Source organism: Mus musculus, chromosome 14 (assembly GCF_000001635.26).
Source record: "Mus musculus strain C57BL/6J chromosome 14, GRCm38.p6 C57BL/6J".
NCBI classification, from domain to species: Eukaryota; Metazoa; Chordata; class Mammalia; order Rodentia; family Muridae; genus Mus; species Mus musculus.
This window is the reverse complement of record NC_000080.6, coordinates 104192445-104204307: the sequence shown is the minus strand read 5'-3', so window position 1 is coordinate 104204307 and position 11863 is coordinate 104192445. Positions and strand designations below refer to the sequence as shown.

The following is an 11863-nucleotide window of genomic DNA, read 5'->3' as shown; positions in this document are numbered from 1 at the left end:
CATAAGCACAATTGCAATTAGTGTGACAGAGGCGATGAATTTGAAGGGGAAGGGGAGGGAAATATGGGAGTATTTGGAGGAAGGAAGGGAGAAATTTGTAATTATATCTTAATCTTAAATTTTTAAAAACTATTTTTGAAAAAAAGTTGACTTATTAAAACTCCATATATGTAATGATCTCAAAACAATCCTAAGTGTTATTCATTTGACAATCTTTCATGTGTGACTCCAGTACCTCATGAACTGGTCGTTCACAGCTGTGTATTGTGGTCCACCTCTCTGTGACCTGAGTGGCAGCACTGTGACCAACCTGAGCAGCGTAACTGAAAATAAACGTCGTCTATTCTATTAGCATCGGTTCTTAAATTGCCTACATATTTTTGAGCTCTTGCGTTAAGTAAAATGTATAGGGGGGGGGGGGACATTACGCTTACGTATGTGGCTCGGATGATTTCCCATCGGGCAGTGCTGACCTGCAGGGTTGTAAACACGGGGATAAACTCTGGGGCTCTGCTCCCCCTCAGGGATGTTAGCTCAGTACTCACACGGAAAGTCTGCAGTGAAAATTCCAGCTGTAATATTTCCCAGCGGCTAGACAGCCAAAGCTAAATGCCTTTTTCATTGCTCTCCCTGCTGAGTCAGTATTCCCAATATGTAAAAGTCATTTAAACTAGCAGCGTTCGACAAAACTTCCTTTTCTGTCTTATTATCCCACTCTAACTTTGGACCACTTTAATGCTCAGAAAAAGTGGGTTGTTATATCAACTGCTTTAATTTCTATGTTTGTGTTTATTTGAGGGTTTGGCCAGAATGGACTTATTTATGTCCACCCTGTGAATATCTGATACCTGCAGTGGCCAGAAGAGGGCATCTGATCTCCTAGAACCAGAGTTACAGACGGTTGTAAGCAACCTTACTTGTTGATATTGGGAACCAACGTGGTGTCTTCCACACAATCAGTAAATATTCTTAAGGACTAAGCCATGTCTGAAGCCCTACAGTAACCGTTTAATTCAGGAAAACTTAGTTACGTTCAGGATAGCTGCCTGTGAGTGTGAGCTGGGTATGAAACCACCAGACAGGCTTTCTGACCTGATCCTCCCCCACCCCAATGGTTGCAATTACACTCAGCCACAGCACTTTGTATAGGTCCCTTAACAAGTTCTCTCACAGACAGGAATATGCTCTGTTGTCAGTAGTAATCTCAAAAGTTGTAACTTTGTCTCCATTCAGCACGATGGAGCTTAAGTAATTGCAAGCACTGAACTGTGTCATCCTCTGAAAAGATGCCGCAGAAAAAAATCGCAACAACTTTCTTGTTCTATGAGAAGACACCTCACCCACTCCAGCATGGCATTGCCCATCCCATCCTCAGCCTGGGAACTGTGGTTTGGGTCAATAGCCTTATGCCTGCCGTGAAGAATAGATTTGTCTTGTCCATACAACAAAATATTGTTGTTATTCTAAGCAATGCTTTTTGATGCTCACCTTCTACTCTGAAAAGCTTATACTATAAAAGCCAGTCAGTTCACACTTGGAAATATATGAAACTTAATTTCAAAGAAAGGAAAGAAAACTTCGGAAGCCCTAGCAATCACATTTTCTCTATGACACTTCTGAAATGTTGCCTGTGGGAGGCATGGGTAGCGTTAGTGACTGGGCAGAGTCATTAAAGCAAATGCAGCCTTGTTAGGGTAGACAAATCCGTGTATTCAGAACTGTACCCTCTGGTCTAGGATTCCCTGCTTACCACCTGATTGAATAACGGTGGGGATTGATTGACAAGTGTGACAAAGGCCACAGGGCCATATCTCTGTGATGTGAACTGATGGCTCTGTAAAAGGAGTCCTTTACATTCAATATACCCCAGTTAACCCGAGGATCTGAGATTCGTTTCTGTTCCTGTTTATGTTTACCTCCTCTTTGTGACTAATGCAGAGCCACCGAAGATTGAAAATACTTTTACTGTTCCAATGGCCAAGTGAAATATTTACTTTCTGTAAACACTTGATTAAAAATGTTAATATTCTATTTCAGTAAAATGCATCCTAGGATCTATGGCTCCACAGCAGATGGTCAATCTTCTCACGTTCCTGACACATAAACAAGTTAATACACTTTGTTTTTCTACAAATGTAATTATTAAGAATCATTGTTATAATATTAACTAGAAGAAGAAAATATTAAGGCCACAATTTACATTGCTTTCCTAGTCTCTACAGCAACAAATTGTTTATTCTGAGTCCTTTCTCTCTGTCTCTCTCTGTCTCTCTCTCCTCTCTTTTCTCTCTCTCCCTTTCCTCTCTGTCTCTGTCTCTGTCTCTCTCTCTCAACTCAAAAGTACATAAAATGAGATATCATTGCCTAAGTTAGATGTTGTCTTTGAGGCAAAATATCTGTTGTCATTTTTTTATATATTGTTCCCTTATTTAAAAAAAAATGAGTGTGTTAGCAAGTGCAACAGAAGTGTGAGGCTTTAGTTAAATGTGCAGAATTTCCGTAAGTAATATTTGAGTTGTAGTTTGTATCAGGAATAGGATTTACATGGCAGTTAATCTAGGAGTACCAGTCATCCAAGAATTCTAGCTTTGTCTTTGATCAAGTCAAGTCATTGTCAACTTTAAACAAATGATTAGGCTAAATCGCTATTCGATTGCCTTTGGAGAAATTTTACGATTTAAATGGGCCTACATCTGTGTAGAAGGGCACATTAGCAATAAGCAAAGCATGAACAAAGTAACATTAGACTGAAACCATCATGTATAACATCATATTATTTAGGTGGTTAACAGAAGCAAAAACTCCAATAATTTAATTACAACTATATTAAAACTTAATTAGAAAATAAGTTAAATAGTCAATTACATGAATCCATAGCACTTAATACTGTAGCTGTCATCAAGTACATTAAGAATGAATTGTTAATATTTTCTACTGTTAATACATGGTTAATTAATGATTAAACAGTGTTTTACTGCTCACTCATGAATGATTTATTACAGTTACTTAAACAGTTTCTTACGTGTGAGGGTCTTAAATAGACCTCTTAGCCCTGCTCTCCACTTTATCTTCTTTCTTTTCTTTCGGTCACCACACTTTGTCTTGTCTTTTCCCACATGTTTACCACATACACCATACATCTTGATTACCTGTTCAGGAAAAGATCATCCATTAACTTGAATGAGTTTCCCTTCTAGAGCTCAATATGGAAATATGCCATAGAGCTTTCCCTGTTAGTTCAACTCTCCTTTCTCCCAGTAGGCAGGCTTGCCCAAACTGTCACTAAAAAAAAGTTACCAGGAGACATGAAACCCAACTAATCCAGCTAATGACTGTTTGTTAAAATGTGTTTTCAATTCTAGACCTAAGCTGCCCTCTAACTCATTCTAATTTCAACTGATATTAAACTATTATATGGATGGATTCCTAAGTTGGGAGATTCGTCTTGGGGACTATTTAGGGGAATTCAGTCTTTTATGGTCATATGGCCCAAGTCCCTGGTCTGGCTGTGTGTTTCCAGTGACTCTCATGCTAGCTGAGGATTCTCAGATCTCTCAAGGTACAGTCGGTTTGAAGATGGTCCACACTGGAAGGTGTAACAGTGGCTGAGAGTGAACTTGCTTGGGACTTATTCTTTATGACAGACATGCTTGTGATGGCTTCTGGATTTAACTAGTCTCTTTAGATGTGTGCCTGGCAAATAGGTTGAGGTGTTTTTCTCCTATTTGGAGAAAACACAGGGAGATACGTAGCTTCTGGGTTATGGCACAAACAATCTCCATGCTTGCCTTTGTATGCCTGTTTGTCTTCAAGGGGGTCTGTCTGCTAGCAGACTCTGCTTGGTTGGGTTAGAAATGGCAATAATGCTAAGGATGAGACTTTTCTTTTAGAAAAACTGACAAATGTTAAAAGGGTGAGCCCATTAAAAGTTGTTCTCTTCTTCTCTAGAAGCCTAATTAAAAATCGTTAAAATATGTGTTACCACAAAGAATATATTTGTTTCTTATTTTTCTAAACAAGGCAAATAACTCTTAATACAATAGTCTGAGAGCTATGGATAAGTCTTATCTAATAAAAACTAGCTCATATCCCTGTATTAGGATACTGTTTTGCTTGCAGTTAGATATCAAATATCTAACAGTAGTTTCACTAATGCAAGTTGAAATACAGGACAATTTTAAGGCTCCAAGATTGAAAAAAAAAAGAGAGAGATAAAACCTTAAGTGTCAAATTTGAGTGGAAAAGCCAGTGTATTTGAGGGGATATTTGTACCCTTCATGGAGAGGTAGTGAACAATTGAAGATTTATTAGAATAAAGGATTAATTTTGGTTAGTATCCACTAGTACTCCTTAACAATTTCAGTTCCAACCATAAAAGCTAATACCAGTTTCAATAGCAATAATCTTAGAATCTGAAATATTTGTGAAATAAAGACTCACATTTTTATTAATAAGAATTATATAGCTATGTATGATGATAAAACCAAAATATTTTAATATGTTTCTACCACATTTTAAGAACTAATCACATTGTTTTCCAAGTTGAGCAAGGTTTGAGGCAAGCACTTCAGCACCACTTTGATACCATCTGCTACCAGCAACAGTTTGCCAGGACTAATTCTTTTTAAATTTATTGGCATCCTGCCAAACATCCAACCTGGTAGAAATTAAATATTTGGAAGATTGAAAGAATGTGTTAAAGATGTAAAGGAGTACAGGGGAAGCAAAGGACAGAAGAGAGTTTGCAACTTTTTTAGGAGATCGAAACAGTGTACCCTGCAGTAGCCTTCGAAAGTGAACAAGATCTTGAACTAGCTACGGTATTGGAGGTTTCCATTTTCATCTCAGATTACATCATGAGCTGTAAACTGATTTCTTTTTGGGTATCTGCTGAGTGACTAGCTCTGGACTGGGAAAGGGCAGAGAGACCACATGAAGCAATCTTATGAATAACGGCAATTTAACGCTAATATAGTGTTCTGGTCACAGCTAATATGGATTATTAGTGAAACCAAATGTTAGTCTTACAGAAAATATCAGTAGCCAAGTGTCTGTTTGCTCACTGACTAGCATAAGGATCTCCAGTAAAATCTGTTATCTTACATACTGCATCCAAAGTAAAAGCTCATAGTTGCACCTTGCACTCTCTTGGAGCTTAGTCAGGTGAATCCTCTTAGTGCCACTAAGGAGATGAACTTTTGGCTATAGAGATAGCTTAGTTGGTAAATTGCTCAGCACACATTACGAGGACAGGATTTTGAGCCCCAGGACAGAGATACAAACTGCAGGCATAGCAACATGTGCTTGTAATCCCAGCACTGGGGAAACTGGGACAGGTCTGTCCCTGGGATTCATTTTCTAGCCATCCCAGTGGATTCAGTGATCTCCCAGCCAGTGAGAAACCCTGTCTCAAAAAGAGACAGGTGACTACTGGGGGATGACAGTTAAGGTTGTACTCTGGCTTTCACATGTACTGCACACGCACGCACATTTGTGCACACATGGCTATGTATACCCACTTGATTATGAGCCCCCTGTTACACATGCAAAAAACATGAATTTCTACAGTATTTGAAACCAAAAATAGGCTAGACTTCTCGGAATACAGACAACTGTGCTAGACAGAGAGTGTCCATGTATACTTTGATGTGTCCATGGTTTTTACATTGTCCTTTGCATTCCATATGTAAGAACAAATGACCCCTTAGAGACTGTTGTAAATCACAGAATAGGATTAATACCAATCAAAGGAAACGTAGCAAAGCCACATATTGTTTTGCCTCTACTCTGACGTAAAGAGTCCTTATTGCAGCACAAATCTATATTATAGTTTTAGAACTAATTATTGTGATATAAATGGAAGGTTTTTTTTTATTTTAACCTATTGTCACTGTTTCAGTTTTATGTAATTTGTGTATATGTAAAATTTTGACATCATAATAAACACCCTGCCCCAACCAATGTGAAGGACTCATGACAAAAAAAGGCAAAATGAATTTGAAAGCCAGAAGATACAGAGGCCTGTGAAGGAGAGCCTTCTGGAGATGATGTGGCTATCACACTTAAGAGTTCTCAGGAGCTGTGCTTCCTGCAAAAGACCTGCACAAGATCATGCCAGCCAGTGTTTCCAGTACAGATCAGCACAGGGTCTGTGAGGCTCCATCCGTACCCAAGGAGCTGCTGTCTGGCAGTTGACAGCAGTGGGAGAAAAGGAACCATGTTTCTTTGGGGTATCACCATTGGTAGGCCGGCTACTCACGCTCCAGTGGATGGCTACATAACTAGGCACACGTGGGCAGCAGTAAAGCAACTTAGTGGGTTATTTAAAAAAATTAAAAAGGAAACAAAGACATGAAGTTTGGAGGTGCATGTATCAGGGAAGGTCAAGGGGGGAGTTGGAAGGGAGACAAGAAGGGGTGGACAGTCAGATTGAATTATGAAATCCAATCATGCAGGAAATTCTCAGTGGGCACACAAAATATAAAGAACATATTTATGACTTCCATAGAATTTGAAAAGTTTTATTTCCCCAAATTTAAAATGGTTCTAGGGCCTTTCAGAAAAAAGAAGGTAAGAACCTACTCCTGAGGATACCACACATGTAAGACACAGGATTTAGAGAGGGTGATCTCATTCAGACCTGGAAGTCGCCTCACTGAGGACTAGCTCTCAAATGTTCAGAAGGAACCACACAAGCAACCAATGGAGAAAAGAGATCAATAGTTCTGTCCACGTAAAATGCCAACAACCACAACAATGACCTACTAACAAGATACTCTGAACCATGTGATAGTGGTGCTTAGATTCTCAGGATAAGAAACAGTAGCCCAATGTAGGTAAGGCCTTTTCAACAAGAGAGAATTCATGCCCACTTCTGTAAAATTAACCATCAGTGCCTGGTAAGGCTATGAACCTAGAGGAGAACCTACTACTGCCCATTTCTATAGCAGTATAATCTCCAACTGCAGTCTAAGTACCTGTTTTTATACCTGTGGAAAAGTAGCTATTGTTCATCATCATAGAAGCTTCCTTTTGCATATTACAGAAAGCCACAACTGGTCAAAATGTAGAGCTTAACTGACCATGCGTGCCAAGCCCTAATCCAACACAATACTGACATGTAAGGCTCAGGGAACATCACAAAGAGGGAGGGTAGTCCACATTTATCTTTTTAAATTTCTTTTTATTGGTTATTTTATTTATTTACATTTCAAATATTATCTCGCTTCCCAGTTCCCCACCCCAACCCCCCTATCCCATCCACCCTCTCTCTACTTCTATGAGGGTGCTCCCCCACCCACTAACCTCACTCCCACCTCACCATCCTAGCATTTTCCTACACTGGGGCATCAAGCCTCTATAGGACCAATGGTCCTCCCTCACACTGGTGCCAGATAAGGCCATCCTCTGCTACATATGTATCTGAAACCATGGGTTCCTCCATGCGCACTCTTTGGTTGGTGGCTTAATCCCTGGGAGCTCTGGGGGATTTGATTGGTTGATATTAAAAGGTCAAGTAACATATAAAGTTAGACCTTTCAGAATTACACCAGACTTCTTAACAGAGATTCTAAAAGCCAGAAAATCTTGGGCAGATGTCATACAGACCAAGAGAACAAAAATACCAACATAGGCTATTATACCCGGCAAAAATCTCACTTACCATAGATGGAGAAACCAAGATATTTCATGACAAAACCAAATGTACACAGTATTTTTCCACAAGTCCAGTCCTACAAAGGATAATAGATGGAAAACACCAACACAAGGAGGGAAACTACCTCCTAGAAAAAGTAAGAAAGTAATCTTCTTTCAACAAACCCAAAAGAAGATAGCCACACACACATAATTCCACCTCTAACAACAAAAATAACAGGAAGCAACAATCACTATTCCTTAATCTCTCTTGACATCAGTGGACTCAATTCCCCCAATAAAAAGACATAGACTAACAGACTAGATACGTAAACAGGATCTGTTCATCCTCTTAAGAAAGCCAATAGGAGAAATGAAAGACTCTCAGGAGGCAAAATTGGATGTGATGGTCCTGAATACACTCCAAGGAGAGTGAAGCATTTTGATAAATAAAATAAACAGAAAAGTAAGCCCTGCTTCTAAGCACATAGTTAGTGATATAAATGGAAAGGCTGTAAGCCCAAAGGACCAGGACATTGACTGCAATATAGTCTTATCAAAACAAACAAACAAAACCAAACATTAGGAGTGGTTCTGGAATGATTTGGGGTTAAGGGTAAAAATGTGGACAACATATTTTGTGTAGATTCTCTAATAATTAATAAAATAACATTATTATAAATGATATTTAAAGAAATTTAATAGCAACATTAGTGTATCAACATGTATTTCTCTGAATTCTGCAACTGATTACTTTTTAGGCTCGCCCCAGTTTTTCTCAAATTCCCAATGCTCTGACCCTCTAATACAGTTTCGTATGCTGTAGTGACCCCAGCCATAACATTATTTTGTTGCTATTTCATAACTGCAATTTTGCTACTGCTAAGTTTTACAATATGAATATCTGATATACAAGTTATCTGATTTGTGGCCCCTGCAGGGGGTGGATTGAGAACCAGTGTTTTAGATCATTTCCTTCAAGAAAAATACACAAAGTGAGGAGCAGTCATTACCTGGGAAGCTGAGAAGAAAAAATATCTAATCTTCATTACTTTATACTACCTAGTTTTCCCTCTGTGTTTTACTTTAGCTCAGATATGCAAACATGGCTAGAATGAACATGTTACTAAGGCAAAAGGAAAGATAGGCTCTATACCTTCAGATCTTTTTATCAGACTACTCGGCATAGACCTTTATTTAACCTCCTAAAAAAATCTTTGAGCAGTTGCATTTGGGGGAATAAGAAGCAACTAGTAATATAAAAGAGGAGTTTTCATCTTCAAGAAACAGGGGAAGTGAATAGATCTTTACCGCTCAACCACGGATAGCCATAGTTTGTTCTTTTGTTAAGACTGTTGTGATCTTGTCCATGTTATGTGAAAACACTGTACAGTGCTAGGCCATCCCATCCTGAAACCACCACACATCACCATTCACCGGATGATGAAAGACAGTAGGTGCCAGGAAGGGATAGACTCTTGGGAGTCAAAGTTGAATGTAACAATCCTTGGCATAGCTAAATGCACTTTAAGGGAAAAGAATCATTTTGTAATGAATAAAAGATGTGGAAAAGTCATGCTAAGGTACCATTTTAACCACATTTTTTTTTTGATATGAATGAAAAATATTCCATAATAACATGGTACTTGGACATCAACAAGAAATCCTAAAACAATCTAAATTCATTCCATCAGTTAGATGCTACATCAACGAAACGAAATTAAAAAAATACACTTTCTCCAATCCATAAATTTTCTCTCCTCTGTCCTGATGTGATGGAATGTATTCATTCTGGCACTGAGCTTTGAAATGTATGGTTTGTTAGTAACTGTTCTACTGCAGGGAGCAGGAAGTATATTGAGTCCTACCTAAACCATGTCTCCAGATAACATTATGGAGAGGAAGTTCATCATATCCATCTATGAAGTTTCCATTTGGAATAGCAGATATAGACAAATACTCAAACAACATAGAGCTACAATGTTTTAACATGACAAACCCTTTATATAGATTCAAAATTAGCATTGCTCTCTGTACTTGAATGTTAGGTCCAAATGGTAGGTCCCCTTTGAGGTTACAGTTTAGAGTAAAACAGATTTATTAATAATCAATGTGCTCATATGACCAAGAATGTTATCAGCTCATCCAAGATGAAAAACAACAGCAAACTTGAGCCAAGAATCATTTTCTATTTTCCTTCTTACTGTATGCATTGGCTAAGCACCCTATTGGCCCTGTTTTAGCTAGTGATGTCTAATGCAGGAAGACAGGAATAAGCAGAGTAGAAAGCACCTGCCAGCTCTATTTCCCACTCCCCTTGATTAGCATGAAACATTAATAGGGTTCTCAGAAATTCTGGCCTGAAATGGGCTTTGCCTAAGAACGTGTCTGTCTTTACTGCACAAAAAGCCACTGTCATTTAAAAAAGGGCAGATAACTAAAGAAGACTCTTTCTTGAAATTTATACCTTTTTTTCCCTACAATGACAAATTATTTTAATAATGGGAATCACACGCACTGCCATTTGTATAATGTTTCCCATAAAAATCTCCCCATTAAATACGCTCCTTCACTTGACTCGTCTCCTTTTTTTAAGGAATGACACCCACAAAACGATACATCATGCTTTCTTATAAAGAATTGAAAATGAACATACAGTAATGGGTTAACACACATTTTAATAAAATTTTCATTGTTGTGCATTTCGCTTTCCAATACTGAAAACCGGGGATGTCCCAGTAACCCCAGGCAATGCCTAGGGAAAAAGCAACTCATCTGGCACTGAGCAGTTTTCACCTATGTATTCTTCTGCAGGAAAAAATATGCACAAGTACTCAAGAAAATGAGATGTGCTCCAAAAACTATTATTTCTGGCCTTAATAGCCCTCACCATAATCATATGGTTATAGGTAACCTTATGATATGATTAAAATGGAAAAATACTTTTAAGACTGCTGGAATTTTCCGAGGCCTTTTGTAAAATCCTAATTTTGCTGGCAGGTAATAGTCAGATTGATTTTGGTTCTGTCATGAGCACAAAAATCAAAATACATAATGGGGGTTCAACTAAGAAGGTCACAAAACAGTTTTTTTTTTGTGGTCCCATAAAAAATATACCCACATTCACAGTTCGGCAGTGAAGTTTCAGGCCTGTAGATTTTGATTGACTTATGCACTGGTTGTATTAAGTAGGCTGTTAATTTGCAATACAGTGTGCACACGGTGAACCTGTCCTCACAGGCGGCACGTCAGCAGCACGCTCGATGTCCTTGTGTATAATCTCCTGAGAGAGCAAACACAGTCGTGAAGTGCCCTGGGTAAAGTGAAGTGTCTGCCGCCCTTTTATTAGAACACAGTGTTTTGCGAGGAATGTGCCCATGGACCCTCCCTCACTACAAGGCTGTAACGGGGCAACTGGAATGAAATGGAGGGGGTGGCAAAGAAAATGTGTGTACAATTTCTTTCTGACGATTTTGTAAATATAGAATTCCCCACAACATCTCATTGTCAGAGTCAGGAAGCACCAGTGCTCGCTAGATGCTGAAAGGATTTATTCTCTGAATGTTGAGTTAAGGAAAAGCTGTTGTGTAAACTACTGAAAAAGCACTTTTTGTTGTTGTTGTTCTAGTAAGGAGGATTTTTAAACCAGTTCCTAGAGAGATGATAACATGGCTTTCGAAATGAGAGGAGGAGGTGAATGAAGCCCAGTGGAAGGCACCCACAACAGCGACATTATTGAAGAAGCTCAATCTCAGGGCAAGAAAGTGTTCACCAAGCCCAGTGACCCACCCAATGGCAGGATACCTATAGAGATCTCACACATGCCCTGAGATGTCCATTTCCATTCTATACTGTTTTTCCTTACAGCCAACCCTGGACTTCCGGAATTAAAAATAGGCAAAGAAAAGTTCTCTGATCTCTTTGCATTATTTTAAAGTATTCTTTGGTCAAGATACATAAAGCCCAGCCTGCCAAGGGACAGACACCCTCCAATGACACTCTCAAATGAAGCTGACTCTCATGGCTGGACCATGAGGTGGAACCAATCCAGTTATCAGCACTATGAGTCTCCATGTGACATTGCCTGGTGCCCTAGTTACTAAGAAAGCAAGTCAAGATTTTTCAGCATCATAGCCTTACCAGCTACTACTGAGTGGAGGATGAAAATCTCGGGTATTTGAAATACTAAGACGAAAGCAGGCTGTTAATAATGAGAGAAATATCAAAT

The 11863-nt window shown here is 38.8% G+C and overlaps 1 long non-coding RNA gene across 1 annotated transcript in view; it reads right to left on the bottom strand.

Annotated features, from left to right (window-relative positions):
- Window positions 1-393: 393 nt before the first annotated feature.
- The window catches only part of Gm52151, a 12903-nt gene continuing 1433 nt past the window's right edge, over window positions 394-11863 (bottom strand). The window contains exon 2 of the long non-coding RNA XR_003951238.1: window positions 394-3149. This is a non-coding gene — a long non-coding RNA (predicted gene, 52151). The remainder of the gene's footprint in view (window positions 3150-11863) is intronic.